This window comes from Aegilops tauschii, chromosome 4 (assembly GCF_002575655.3).
Source record: "Aegilops tauschii subsp. strangulata cultivar AL8/78 chromosome 4, Aet v6.0, whole genome shotgun sequence".
NCBI lineage: Eukaryota > Viridiplantae > Streptophyta > Magnoliopsida > Poales > Poaceae > Aegilops > Aegilops tauschii.
The window spans coordinates 489,435,650-489,450,627 of NC_053038.3; positions in this window are offsets into that span (position 1 = coordinate 489,435,650).

Sequence of the window (14,978 nt, forward strand, 5' to 3'; positions counted from 1 at the left end):
CAAAACCATACCGAGCTGATAGTCTCCGGAGTATAACTTGATCATGTACTAACAACTTGTAGTTGACAGCCTAACCGGGTTGATAAACACCGGTTTGAAAATGTCACAAATCTTATGAAAACAAAGAAAACTCAGCAAAAGGCAAATAAAAACTGTTGTAGTCGAGGCTTTTCACGGGCTGCCAGGCCCCAAATTTGATCAAGAGGTGTAGCTATGGTTCGGGTTCGACCAAGCCCCCCAAGTGATGATGTGGCATTACGCCGATCAAGAGGTGTAGCTATGGTTCGGGTTCGACCAAGCCCCCAAGTGATGCTGTGGCATTGCGCCGATCAAGAGGTGTAGCTATGGTTCGGATATGACCAAGCCCCCAAGTGATGCTGTGGCATTACGCCGACCAAGAGGTGTAGCTATGGTTCTGGTTCGACCAAGCCCCCAAGTGATGCTGTGGCATTACGCCGATCAAGAGGTGTAGCTATGGTTCGGATACGACCAAGCCCCCAAGTGATCTAATATGAAGCTTTGAGAAGCTAAATCAAGGGGTAAACCGGACGCCGCTTTGTAAGCTCCATGTAACCACACATGATGTAAGAAAACAACAGATACCCCGCTTTAGCTGAGGTTTCGGTTTATTATATTGATCATAATATATACAATGTCATAATATGTACATAAGCAGAGCCTGTAGCTCAAGTATAGTAGGGTCGAAGATGAGCAATATTCCACGGCCGGTTGGTCTTCTCCTCCGATTTACGTGAGTCTTTACGCTCTCGAACATCGATTAGGTAGTATGAACCGTTGTGCAGATTCTTGCTGACCAGAAAAGGTCCTTCCCAAGGGGGGGATAGCTTGTGCATATCCGTCTGATCCTGGATCAGTCGAAGCACCAAATCTCCTTCTTGAAAGGTTCTGGTTCTAACTCGGCGGCTATGATAACGACGCAAATCTTGCTGATAAATCGCCGAACGGGCTGCCGCCATGTCACGCTCCTCATCTAACAGGTCAAGAGCTTCCTGCCGTGCCATCTCGTTGTCAGCTTCAACGTATGCCGCTACACGAGGTGAATCATGACGGATGTCACTAGGAAGAACCGCTTCTGCTCCATAAACCATGAAGAACGGTGTATATCCTGTCGATCTGTTGGGTGTGGTATTGATGCTCCATGACACTGAAGGTAGCTCCTTAACCCAACAACCCGGCGTCCGTTGCAAAGGAACCATAAGCCGGGGTTTGATGCCTCTCAAGATCTCTTGATTGGCCCTCTCCGCTTGAACATTGGACTGGGGGTGAGCCACTGATGACACATCAAGCCGGATGTGCTCACGTTGGCAGAACTCCTTCATGGCACCCTTTGACAGATTGGTACCATTGTCTGTTATAATGTTGTGTGGAAAGCCAAACCGGAAGATCACCTTTTTGATGAATTGAACCGCCGTGGCTGCGTCACACTTACTAACTGGCTCTGCCTCCACCCACTTTGTGAACTTATCAACCGCCACCAAAAGGTGGGCCTTCTTGTCCTTGGACCTCTTGAAAGGCCCAACCATATCTAGCCCCCAAGTTGCAAACGGCCAGGTGATTGGAATCATCCTCAATTCTTGAGCCGGTACATGAGGGCGCCTTGAGAATTTGACAGCCATCACATCTTTTGACCAAGTCCTCGGCATCAGCATGAGCTGTCAACCAATAGAAACCATGACGAAACGCCTTGGCCACCAAAGATTTTGAACCGGCGTGGTGACCACAATCTCCTTCATCGATCTCACGCAAAATTTCACGACCTTCCTCAGGAGACACACAGCGTTGAAACGCCCCTGTTACACTGCAATGATGTAACTCTCCATTGATAATAGTCATGGACTTGGACCGCCGGGTTATCTGCCTGGCCAAAGTTTCATCCTATGGTAACTCGCCCCGGTTTATATACGCCAGATATGGAACCGTCCAATCCGAGATAACATGAAGAGCCGCCACCAACTGAGCCTCCGGATCAGGAACAGCCAAATCCTCTTCACCAGGGAGCTTGACGGGCGGATTATGCAAAACATCCAGGAAGACATTAGGTGGAACCGGTTTACGTTGGGAACCCAGGCGGCTTAAAGCATCCGCCGCTTCATTCTTCCGCCGGTCCACGTGATCCACCTGATAACCTTTAAAGTGACCTGCAACAATATCCACCTCACGATGATATGCTGCCATTAGTGGGTCCTTGGAATCCCAAGTGTCGGACACTTGTTGAGCCACCAGATCCGAGTCACCGAAGCACTTAACTCGGCTTAGGTTCATCTCCTTAGCCATCCAAAGACCATGGAGTAAAGCCTCATATTCAGCTGCATTGTTAGTGCAAGGGAACATTAAACGGAGAACATAACAAAACTTATCACCTCATGGGGAAGTTAATACGACTCCAGCCCCGGAGCCCTCCAATTGCCTGGACCCATCAAAATGAATAGTCCAATAAGTGTGATCCGGCTTCTCCTCTGGCGCCTGTAATTCTGTCCAATCATTGATGAAATCCACAAGTGCCTGAGATTTGATCGCCGTTCGGGGTATGTATTTCAACCCATGAGGCCCGAGCTCGATAGCCCACTTAGCAATCCGACCAGTTGCTTCCCTGTTCTGGATTATATCCCCCAAAGGAGCAGAGCTGACCACCGTGATGGGATGACCTTGGAAATACTGCTTAAGCTTCCGGCTTGCCATGAAAACCCCATACAGCAATTTTTCCCAATGCGGGTGCCTCTGCTTGGACTCAATAAGTACCTCACTGATATAGTAAACCGGCCGCTGAACCGGATATTCCTTTCCTGCCTCCTTGCGCTCCACCACAATAGCCACACTAACAGCCCGAGCATTAGCTGCCACATATAGCAACAATGGTTCTTTGTCCACTGGAGCAGCGAGAACCGGCGGGTTAGCCAGCTGCCACTTTAAGTCCTCAAATGCTTCATTAGCAGCGTCACTCCAGACGAAGGTATCCGTTTTCTTCAGCATCTGATATAAAGGGATGGCCTTCTCGCCAAGGCGACTGACAAACCGGCTCAATGCGGCAATCCGGCCTGCCAGGCGTTGAACATCATTGATACACTTCGGTTTAGCCAAGGAGGTGATGGCCTTGATTTTTTCCGGATTAGCTTCAATGCCCCTGTTAGACACCAAAAAGCCCAAGAGCTTGCCTGCAGGTACACCAAAGACACACTTGGCCGGATTAAGCATCATTTTATAAACCCGCAGGTTATCAAAGGTTTCCTTCAAGTCATCAATCAATGTCTCCTTCTTCCTTGATTTTACCACAATATCATCCACATAGGCGTGAACATTGCGGCCGATCTGTTTGTGCAGACAATTCTGCACACACCTTTGATAAGTCGCCTGGGCACTCTTGAGCCCAAAGGGCATGGACACATAGCAGAAGGCTCCAAAGGGAGTTATGAAGGCTGTCTTCTCCTGGTCCTTAACTGCCATTTTGATCTGATGATAACCAGAATATGCATCCAAAAAACTTAAATGCTCACAACCCGCCGTAGCATCAATAATTTGATCAATACGGGGAAGGGCAAAAGGATCTGTTGGACAAGCTTTGTTGAGATCTGTGTAGTCCACACACATACGCCAAGTGCCATTCTTCTTGAGGACCAGCACCGGATTAGCCAACCACTCAGGATGGAATAGTTCAACAATAAATCCAGCCGCCAAGAGCCTGGCTACTTCTTCTCCAATAGCTTTGCGTCTTTCTTCATTGAACCGGCAGAGAAACTGCTTGACCGGTTTATACTTGGGATCAACATTGAGAGTGTGCTCAGCGAGTTCTCTCGGTACACCTGGCATGTCAGAAGGCTTCCATGCAAAGATGTCCTGATTCTCATGGATGAACTCGATGAGCGCACTTTCCTATTTCGGATCCAAGTTAGCGCTGATGCTGAACTGCTTGGATGAATCGCCAGGCACGAAGTCAACAAGCTTAGTTTCATCAGCCGATTTAAACTTCAGGGCCGGATCATGCTCTGTAGTTGGTTTCTTCAACGAAGTCATATCTGCCAGATCAACATTGTCCTTGTAAAACTTCAACTCTTCTGTTGCACAAACCGACTCAGCATAAGCCGCATCACCTTCTTCACACTCCAGAGCAATCTTGCGGCTCCCATGCACGGTTATAGTTCCCTTGTGACCCGGCATCTTGAGCTGCAGATAGACATAACAAGGCCGTGCCATAAACTTAGCATAAGCTGGCCGTCCAAATAGGGCATGATACGGGCTTCTGATTTTCACTACTTCAAAGGTCAAGGTCTCTGATCTTGAATCATGCTCATCTCCAAAATCCACCTCTAGAGCTATCTTACCAACAGGATATGCCGACTTACCAGGCACCACACCATGGAACACCGTATTGGACGGTTTAAGATTTTTATCTGTTAACCCCATGCGACGGAAAGTTTCATAATAAAGGATATTGATACTACTCCCTCCATCCATGAGTACCGTAGTGAACTTATAGCCTCCCACCTGAGGTGCCACCACCAGAGCCAGATGACCTGGATTGTCAACCCGGGGCGGATGATCTTCTCTACTCCACACAATTGGCTGGTCGGACCAGCGCAAATAACGGGGCAACGCCGGTTCAACGGCATTCACCGCCCTTTTATGAAGCTTCTGATCACGCTTGTCCAAGCTAGTGGTGAAGACATGATACTGTCCGCTATTCAACTGCTTCGGGTTGCTCTGGTAACCCGACTGCTGCTGCTGCTGTTGATTGCCCTGATGATTATAGCCGCCTTGGTTACCCTGATTACCTTGATTGTTATGTCCACCCTGATTACCGTGGAAGCCTGAACCGGTATTTCCTCCACCATAACCCGGCCCATGAGACCCAGGGCCCGAACCGCCTCCTCGTCCATGATCATACCGGAAAGAATCAGAATTTTTGAACTCTTGCATGATGTAACAATCTTTCCAGAGGTGCGTGGACGGTTCCTCCTTCGTCCCATGCTTTGGACAGGGCTGATTCAACAGATAAGACAAACGGTCCAGATTAGGACTTGGCCTTCCACCGCGCTGGGGCGGTTTACCCTTACGCCGCTGGCCCTTGTCCTGTGTATTAGTGTTAGCCACAAAGTCTAAACCGTGGTCCGCTTTCCGCTTGCCGCCGTTTCCATGACCCATCGGGTTGTGGTGCTGCCCCTTGGCGTTGCCGCTCTTCTTTCCCTTCCCTGTCTTATCATCGTCAGACTCGGGATCCTTGGTACTATCAGAGTCGGCATACTTCACCAGTGCAGCCATGAGGGTTCCCATGTCATTACAATGACGTTTGAGCCGTCCCAACTTCAACTTCAGGGGTTCAAACCGGCAATTGCCTTCCAATGTTAAAACTGCGGTGTCAGCGTTGATGCGGTCTGATGAATACAAAATCTCCGAAACCCGGCGCACCCAATGGATTGTTGACTCTCCTTCCTCCTGGACGCAGGCAGCTAAGTCCACAATCGACATGGGCTGCTTGCATGTATCCTTGAAATTCTGAATAAATCGGGCTCTCAACTCGGCCCATGACCTGATAGAATTAGCCGGTAAACTCTTTAGCCAAGTGCGGGTCGTCCCTTCTAACATCATGGTGAAGTACTTCGCACATGCCGCATCATCCACGTCCAGCATCTCCACGGCCATCTCATAGCTTTCGACCCATGTTTCAGGGGATAAATCGGCGGTGTAATTCGGCACCTTACACGGGCCCTTGAAATCCTTGGGCAGGCGCACATTGCGTAACGCTGGGACAAGACATGGCACTCCCAAAGAACTAGAGGTAACTCCTGGTTCCACCAATGTGGTTGGACGAACCGGAGTAAGCTGACGTGCTTCATGTTGCGCCGCTAACTCGGCCTCTCTGCGTGCCCGAGCCCAGTCCACCACCTCCTGAGCATCACCAGCACCACCCGTCGGGTTATTGCCATGGGGCGGATCACGGTTCCACGCATTGCTTGACACTGCCGGTTCATCCATACGCCTGCTATAACTCCGGCTTGGACGGGGAGTGGAATGAATCCGATCGCGACTATATGAATAAGCCTCCTGTTGAATCAAGGCTGTCTGAAGAAGCTCCTTAACCCGACGCGTCTCGATCGCCGCTGGAGAATCGCCTTCGATCGGGATGGCCGCCAGCCGTGAAGCGGCAGCGACAATGTTGTCCATCGGGTTAGAATAGTGACCCGGTGGCGTGGGGACATGCGGTGCCACAATGTTGTTCTGACGAGGTGGATCCACCAAATGTGGCTGAACCGGTGCCCCTGCTCCAGGTGCCTCCGCCCGGTTTACCACCGGCGGATTACTGATCCCTGCTCCTGGGGTGTTAAAGAGATTTCTAGCGTCATAAACCGGCGGCAGGCGAGATCGGTGTCTCCTCTTCAGGACTTCGTTCGACGCACTCTGATCCAGCATAATCCGGTAAGCTTGTGCATCCAAAGCGGCCCGCTCCACGGCTATCCTGGTATCCTCAGCTGCTAAGTCGGCTTTGGCCTGGGTGGTCTGATCTTTCACTTTCGCGATTTCCGCATTATGTGCATCCTGATCCGCCGGGTTAACCTCCGCCATCAGTGTTGCCAATGCGTCAAACAAATCAGATAGAACCTGAGCTGGCGGTCGCACAGGGCTTCCTGCCCTGGCCGCTGCCGCCGCTGCTGATCCGGAAATCATCGCCGCTGCGGTCGAAGAGTAGAGCGCCGGTTGCGTGCCGGCCATGAGGATCGCAACCCGGTTTGGCAGATCAAAGGGGTCCGGAATACTGTCGCCATCGGAACAGCCCCCAATCCGGCCATCTTGTAACTGATATAACGACTCGGTCTCTCCGGTCGATGACTCGTCGCCGGAATAAATGACGGTCTCACCACCAGATTCTGATCTATCCTCAGATTCCCCTCCATGGATAACTCCCACGAAGGCACGCTTCATGACAGGCTTGACCCGGGCAGATCTCGCACGCTGAGCCGTTTCGACGAGGTCGGTGCAGATGTCCGGATCAGGGCCCGGTTCGCCGATCTTGCCAATGAAAACGTGTATGCCACCAAAGGGGACCCGGTACCCGTACTCGATTGAGCCGGCCTCAGGGCCCCAGCCTGCATCGTCGATGTAGAGCTTGCCGCGATGACTCTTGGTCATCCGGCCCACAGCATAACCCTTGAGTCCTTCGAAGTTGCCCTCCAAGAACTCGAAACCATTGTGCGATAGCCCCACGGTGGGCGCCAACTGTCGTGGTTTTGTCACGGCAGATGTCCTAGAGAAAGGACTTAGTCATGGAGCCATCGCTACGGGTTAGCTTAAAGGGGTTAATGCAGACAAGGGATGCAAGAGAGTTTTATACTAGTTCGGCCCCTTACGATGAAGGTAAAAGCCTACGTCTAGTTGTGATGGAATTGATGGGGTTTCGATGACCAGGGAGCGAATACGCTTTGCCTGGGTCTCCAGTTGTTGTCTGTTGTCCCTGAACCGCCGCCGGGTCGTCCCCTTATATACATGGGTTGACGCCCGCCGGTTTACAAAATCCCGAGGCCGGCTCATAATCGTCTCCAGCTCGGTCTCTGCTACCTCTATCTTACAACACAAGTTTACATATCAATGCCGGTTTGTGTCTACAGGCCTTAAACCGGCTTTGGGCCCTGGGCCTTCATGAGGCGTCACCGTCTATCTTCATGGGCTTCAGATACAGATGAACTACTTATGGGGTTAACCCGGCCACTCCTGGCCGGTTTACACCCAATGGTAATATCCCCAACACAATGGATATCGTTTCGTCCCCAAAGGTGGGACGTTCCCTACCGAAAACCATCATGCTTGTTGTGAGAAGCTCCAGTTTGTGAGAAGCATATACCCAAACCTGCCCCAAATGGGACAAAATTTGTACCACGGCATGTTGATGCCGCTCCATGATAGCATGTCAAGTTTCATGAATTTCAGACGAGTTTTGGATTTACTAGAATTTAAAAACCAGGCATCTCAATGTTTTGCCGGCAATCAACGGTGCCCTGGTGTTTGAAATTCATTCCCATTTCTTGCATGGGACCTAAGCATGCACCCAAGGACACAGATTTGATTTTTCAACCAATTTATATGCACTGGAGCATGTGCATGTAGTTCAAATTTGAATTGTTCACCTGAAATGGCTAGAAAACAATTTAATGTATAAAATGTTCAAACAAACCTGAATAATTCCAATTCTTTTACGACACACATATAGTTGCATGTTCACTCCAGATAAAAGGTCTAGCAATTAAAATACCGCCCATTGCCGCTGTGACCCCATTATGTAATTCAAATCAAGATGAAAAATCAAGTAGATCGCGCACAGTTTATTATCACCAACCGTGTGAGATGTAGTACAAAATATCTTGGAGCACCGTCAGTGTATAGTACGCCTATGGTTTACGCGAGAAGGTGCGTCGGCTACAGTCCACAGCCGGTGTCTCAAGCACACTAGCTCGCTCCCCAAATATCATTTCACTGTTCAATCTTCGCCGGTAAAAGATGGGCACGTGGACCCGCGTCGTGAGGGCAACTTCGATGGCCCACTCCAGCGAGAGCGCGGCCGCAGCTGCCATGCGCATGCTAAAAAGGTGCATGAGCGCGGACGCAATTTTCGACCGGGCGGCAAAGGCAGCCCAAACGGTCGATGTTGCTTCTCAGGTGGCGGCAGCAACATCTGCCTCGGGGATAGCAACTGGCGAGAGCGGCACAGCAGCTGTCCATTCCGCAGCGGCGGCCTTAGCCCTGATGGAGGCCGCCCACGACCATGTCGAGGCCGCCCACGCCCAGCTCCTGGCGGTCACCGCACAAATCGAACGAAGCTTCTCCGACAACGGTCGGCAACCCACGGCCGAAGAGCTGGCAATCGCCGAGAGTGTTCGAGCAGCCGTCCGTTCCTCCGCCGCATAACTTGCGACGACGGAGCCCGTCCAAGCCCAGTTCGCGTCCGCCCATGCCCAGCTCGTGGCGGCCTTTTCCAAAGAGATGGCGGACATGGATGGCGGGATGCTTGCTGAGTATGGTGCGATGGATGCCATGGAGCCCCTTCCCCAGGAGACCGCCGGGCGCGAGCTGGACATGGAGGCGGCGGCGGAGATCGACGAGCACAAGACGTAGTAGTACTCTTTATTTTGTTTAATTAAGAGCGCCAGTCTTTAATTTGTTAGAGTAATGTTTAGGTCAGCTAGCTCTGTTTAATTGTTGAACTTTCTCGATTAAGAAGTGTGGGTGTGTTGTAGTCTCCTTTGTGTACCCAAATTATGCAATGACGTGGATGACCACTGTAACCATGGAAATTCGAACCAAAACTTTTGACGTTCAAACTCATCACATACGTGTTAAGCTATCTGAATTGTTTGTGATGTCCACATATCGTACACAGTTCTGAATAAGGGATCGTGTCTGATGACACTTTGCGCGCCAGTTTTTTGGCTGAAGCGATTCCAAATTTTCGGCTTCTGCAGAAATATCTACCTCCCCGCCCCCTCCCCCTTACCAAAAGCCACATTTCCCCTCTTTCCACCTTCCTTTCCTAGTTGAAACCTTCACTCCTTGCTTGCAGCGCCGCCGCCTCCTCGCCGGCGACCCTCCTTCACGCTGCTCGGCCTCCTCTATCCAGGCAGGTAATCCACACCTGACCCCCATCCTCCTCCTTCCACATCCCACATTCCCCGACCGCCGGCGCGAGCGCGACACCATCCACCCAAATCACTGACCCCTCCACCAAATAAGCGCCGGCCTAAGCCATGGTGCACGCAGTATAGCCAGGACCTCAAGGAGCATTTGGCAGTGGAGAAGCAAATCGCGGCCGCACGCGCGGATGAGGTCGCGATGGCTGCCATTCGTGACGACCCGCAGATCTTGGAGGAGCACCTTGCCAATTGCTAGCTACGCCGGTTAAGCATGCTCGGTTTACCCGTTGCGTGTGCTGCTCCTGCCTTTCCTTCACAAAATCTAGTGAATTGTGCTATCTAATTTCACCATGTAATCTATTGCTCCAGTGTATATGTTCTATATGTCGTGCAGTGTGGTGCTCACTTATTAACTGTTTTGTTAATTAGTTGTCGTCTTCAATTAATTGTTTGGTTCAATTCTGCAAATGTGATGTTCAATTCTTCATGCTGCAATTTTGTATTGTCTTCCATGTGAGAAATAAATCAAATTTATCTTTACAAAATTGTGGGTGCATTCTGTTATTGTATACCATGTGAGGAATAAATTGAATTTGGATGTAGTAAATACATGAGAAACAAATACAATTGCTACAATTGGTTGTAGTTAACTGTTTGGTTAACTCTCTGATCTTCTATTAGGAGTATGTTATATTGTGCAATATGGTGCTCAGTTAATGTTTGGTTCATTTGTTGTGGTGTTTAGTTAACTGCTTGGTTCAATGTTATATTGTGCAATGTGGTGCTCAGTTAATGTTTGGTTCATTTGTTGTGGTGTTTAGTTAACTGCTTGGTTCAATTCTGCAATGCGATGTCCAATTGTCGTGGGTAGAATTTTGTATTGTTGTGCATGTGAGGAATAAATCGAATTTGGCTGCACTTAATACATGAGAAACATATACAAGTGCTATATTTCCTAGTTCTTAATCATGCTTGGTTTGGGTAAATGGGTTTTCCATGTGGCTTCAATTAATCTGATGAATCTGCAATGTGCTTATTTTTCATCAACATATTTTACTGATAGCATGAGAACCCTTACTTAACCTGATGACTAACTACATTATATGTGTTGCAGGGAAACAATGGGAAGCATTGATGTTTACAATCGTGGTTAGCACGTGCATGGTCCGTTGTCTAATAGCACATTATTGTGCAATTGCAGGAACCATTCTAATATTTTGGTTTTTAACAATTTGGTCTTGCACATGTAGGTCCTACTATCAGAGGTTTTGACCCACTGTTCGACCCTTTTTGCATATGCGGAAATTTAAATTAGTTGTCCATGAATATCAATCAAATCAAGAAACTCAAAAAGATTGTTAGGATAAAGAAATTAGCGACAAAAAATAACAAGATCTTTGTCTGCACAATGAAGAAGATATCAGTTCACTACAAGATGGTACTAACTATTATACCTTGCCTTTTTTTATTCCTTTGCCCCATTTACAATATAGAGAAGATATTTATGCACATCCTTGTTTTCAGGCCTTTCCAAAGCAGTTCACTGATGATTACCTCTCAAACCACCTCTATGGTCAGGAGGCGAGGAAGGTTTTCATACAACACCCACGGTTCAATATTGAAGTGTTCCTGAAGAGGACGAAGGATAGACGATCAATCATCCACAGGAACTGGCCTAAAGTTGCAAAGACCTTCAACATGAATGAAGGCTCAATATTCGCCTTCCGCTTCAGCAGTTTTCCAGATGAGATGCATCTGTCTATATACCGTCTATGATGCTAATTTCGAAAGGTTCTACATGTTGCATGTGGAACTTGCTGTTGGTGCAGTTGTGTAATGGGGTAGCTGAGTGCTGAAGCTATATCATGTTGTACTTTGATGTATTTCAATTATGAAATTCTGCTTCCTTAATATGGAAATGAAATATATTGTGTGCTTAATATGAATGCCAATTAGATTAATAAATGGATTATTAATAATAGGGCAATTAGCCTGCTAATGGCGAATTAGCCTGCTAATTGGGTTTTGATATTGCAAACGGTTGTTGAAAAAATACCGTGGGTGATGACCTCAGGCAACGCACACAGTTTCTAGGAATAAACCGTGTTGGATCAATGAACAATCACACACAACTTTCTCTCGAAAACTGTTTGCGTTAGGCCACCTTGTGCAAACGTTTACCACATAAAAATTGTGTGTCCTGGACAGCCTTTGCCACACAGTTTCTTCTACGGACCGTGTGTGATACATTCAATAACGCAAACGATTTAACGGGAAAAATTGTGTGTGATGTACCTGTGAACGGAAACATTTTCCTTGGAGCGACTGTGTGGGATGTGCATACGAACGGAAATGTTTAGCGGGGACTGACTGTACTGTGTGGGATGTACTTGCGACCGGAAAAAATTTCGCCATATAATTGTATTTTTTTAGCTCTACTATACGTATTTCCGCATTTGAGTGCTCGCCGGTCGCACACGACCTCATTTTGCCGAACGTGTGTGCCAGGAGGGCATATCCCCAATGGTTTCTGGGTCGTGTGGGAAGGACCCCCTTATCGCCCATACTCACTTGGCGACGGTTCCAAATGCCGTCGCGGAAAGGGGTAAAAACCGTTTGTTTAGAACCGACGCGCACCAGTGATCCAAGTTCGTGCAACGCTCAATTTTCTCTTACACTAAAAGATCTCACATATTTAGAAGCAATTTATATTGCCTTTTTGCACCGATGACAACTTACTTGAGGGATCTTGTTCAATCCCTAGGTAGGTATGGTGGACACTTGAAAAAAGATTTTGGTTTAAGGGTTTTTGGATGCACAAGTAGTATCTCTACTTAGTGCGGAATTTTTGGCTAGCAAAGATAGGGGCAAGCATCACATGTTAAAGGATCTATGACAATATGACTTCTGTGTGAATATAAACATACATAAACCATTACGTTGTCTTCCTTGCCCAACGTCAACAATTTTGGCATATAATATTTTGACGAGGGCTCACAATCACAAAAGATTTCTAGGATGGTATATTTATATGTGAATCTTACCTTCCCTTATTAATTCTTGCATGAGTTGCATCACTGACTAATGCTAGGTTTGTTAATCTCTAATGAAATTTTCTTACTTATACTTTTCCCTATGTGGTGCTATCACCTACCATAGGATTAGTATATGATCTTATTGATTTATTTCCTTTCTTTTGTTTGCTTTCTTTCTCTTTTTCTTTACTTTATTTGCAACATGAAAGTAAAGAAAGTAAAAACTCGAACTAACTTTATTATATAACTTGCACACGATGACAATAATGCATTACTAAGCAAACTCTCAAAGAAGAAAAGTTCGAACTAAACTTTATTCATCTAAGCAAAAGATTGAATTAAGATAAACAAAAGCAAAAGGATAGTGGGATGATACCATACCGGGGCACCTCCCCCAAGCTTGGCGGAAGCCAAGGGGAGCGCCCATACCCGATACTCAGTTCTCCTTTGGTGGTGAAGAAGGTGGTGGTGGTGATGAAGCGATCCTGTCCTTAAGGGTCAAGAGATCCTACAGCCGACGGATGACGCTCCGGAGATAGGTGATATGCTCTTGATGCAGAATATTTTCGCGAGTGAGATACTTATTTTGTATGCTAACTATTTCAAAGACACGAAAAGCTTCAATCTCAGCAGGAGTAAGGTGAGTAAGATAGGGTTTAAGGATATCTTGCTCCTCCTCCTCGGCCAACAGTGCTTGTGTTGCCACTGGGGATGGATCTATGGTAGCTTCCTTGCCCTTGTCTCCCTTGATAGCGTCTGTGGGCTCCTCCCTCTTCGTCTCGATCCTCATCAGCCAAGCATCTTCTTCCATGTGGTTGGAGGAGCAGGAACACATGATGCCAAGCTTGACAGATCTGACGAGAAACAGCAAGAAAAGAGAACAGAAGATTTTCTCTGCGATATGGTGGTTAACAGGTTCGGGAAATATATATAGATTTTTTATCTTGGAGGACAAGCACATGGAAGTAAAACGGAGTACGGGAGGTGTCCCAGGTGGGCACAACCCACCTGGGCGGGCCAGGCAAGCCTGGCGTGCCCAGGTGTCTTGTGCCCACCAAGGGCTGCTTCCTGGAAGTTTCTTTATTCCCAAAATTCTAAAATATTCCAAAACTAACAAAAAATATTTTTGCGGATTTTTCGGAGTCCGTTTACTTACCGTATCACGTACCTCCTTATTTTGACGATTCTGGAGTGTTCCGGAAGGACTCTTTTATGTGTTCTTCCGGTGTCAAAGTTTGGACAATATTGCTTTCAACATTAATAGGTGTACCTGAGATATAATGCTTTAGACAACCTTCGGGTTAGTGCCTTCAAAATTATTTATTTTGATGGCTCCAGACCGGTAAACCTCCTCGATGACATAGGGGCCTTCCCATTTGGAGAGGAGTTTGCCTGCAAAGAATCTAAAACGAGAGTTGTACAAAAGAACATATTCTCCGACTTTAAACTCACGTTTTTGAATTCTTTTGTCATGCCATCTTTTAACGTTTTCTTTGAATAACTTTGCATTTCCATAAGCTTGGGTTCTCCATTCATCTAGTGAGCTTATATCAAATAACCTCTTTTCACCAGCAAGTTTGAAATCATAGTTGAGTCCTTTAACTGCCCAGTATACTTTATGTTCTAACTCAAGAGGCAAATGACAAGCTTTTTCATAAACCATTTTATAAGGAGACATACCCATAGGATTTTTATAAGCTGTTCTATAAGCCCAAAGTGCATCATCTAATTTCTTAGACCAATTCTTCCTGGACCTATTGACAGTCTTTCGCAAAATTAATTTTATTTCTCTATTGCTAAGTTCAACTTGACCACTAGACTGAGGATGATAGGGTGATGCAATTATGTGGTTAACATCATACTTAGCAAGCATCTTACGGAAAGCACCATGAATAAAGTGTGAACCACCATTAGTCATTAAATATCTAGGGACTCCAAACCTTGGGAAAATAACTTCCTTAAGCATTTTAATAGAGGTGTTGTGATCAGCACTACTGGTTGGAATAGCTTCTACCCATTTAGTAACGTAATCAACAGCAACCAAAATATGTGTATACCCATTAGAGGAAGGAAAAGGTCCCATGTAATCAAATCCCCAAACATCAAATGGTTCAACAGCGAGTGAATAATTCATAGGCATTTCTTGAAGAGAGTAGGCCAATAAAATCCAGATTGCAATACCTTGTGGGCAGTTCTATCTCCAGCATGATGCCCTCGATAGGGTTCGGAGTGACATTTCCGTAGGATTTGTCCCTGTTCATGCTCAGGTACACAACGTGTAATAATACCATCTACTCCTTCTTTATAAAGA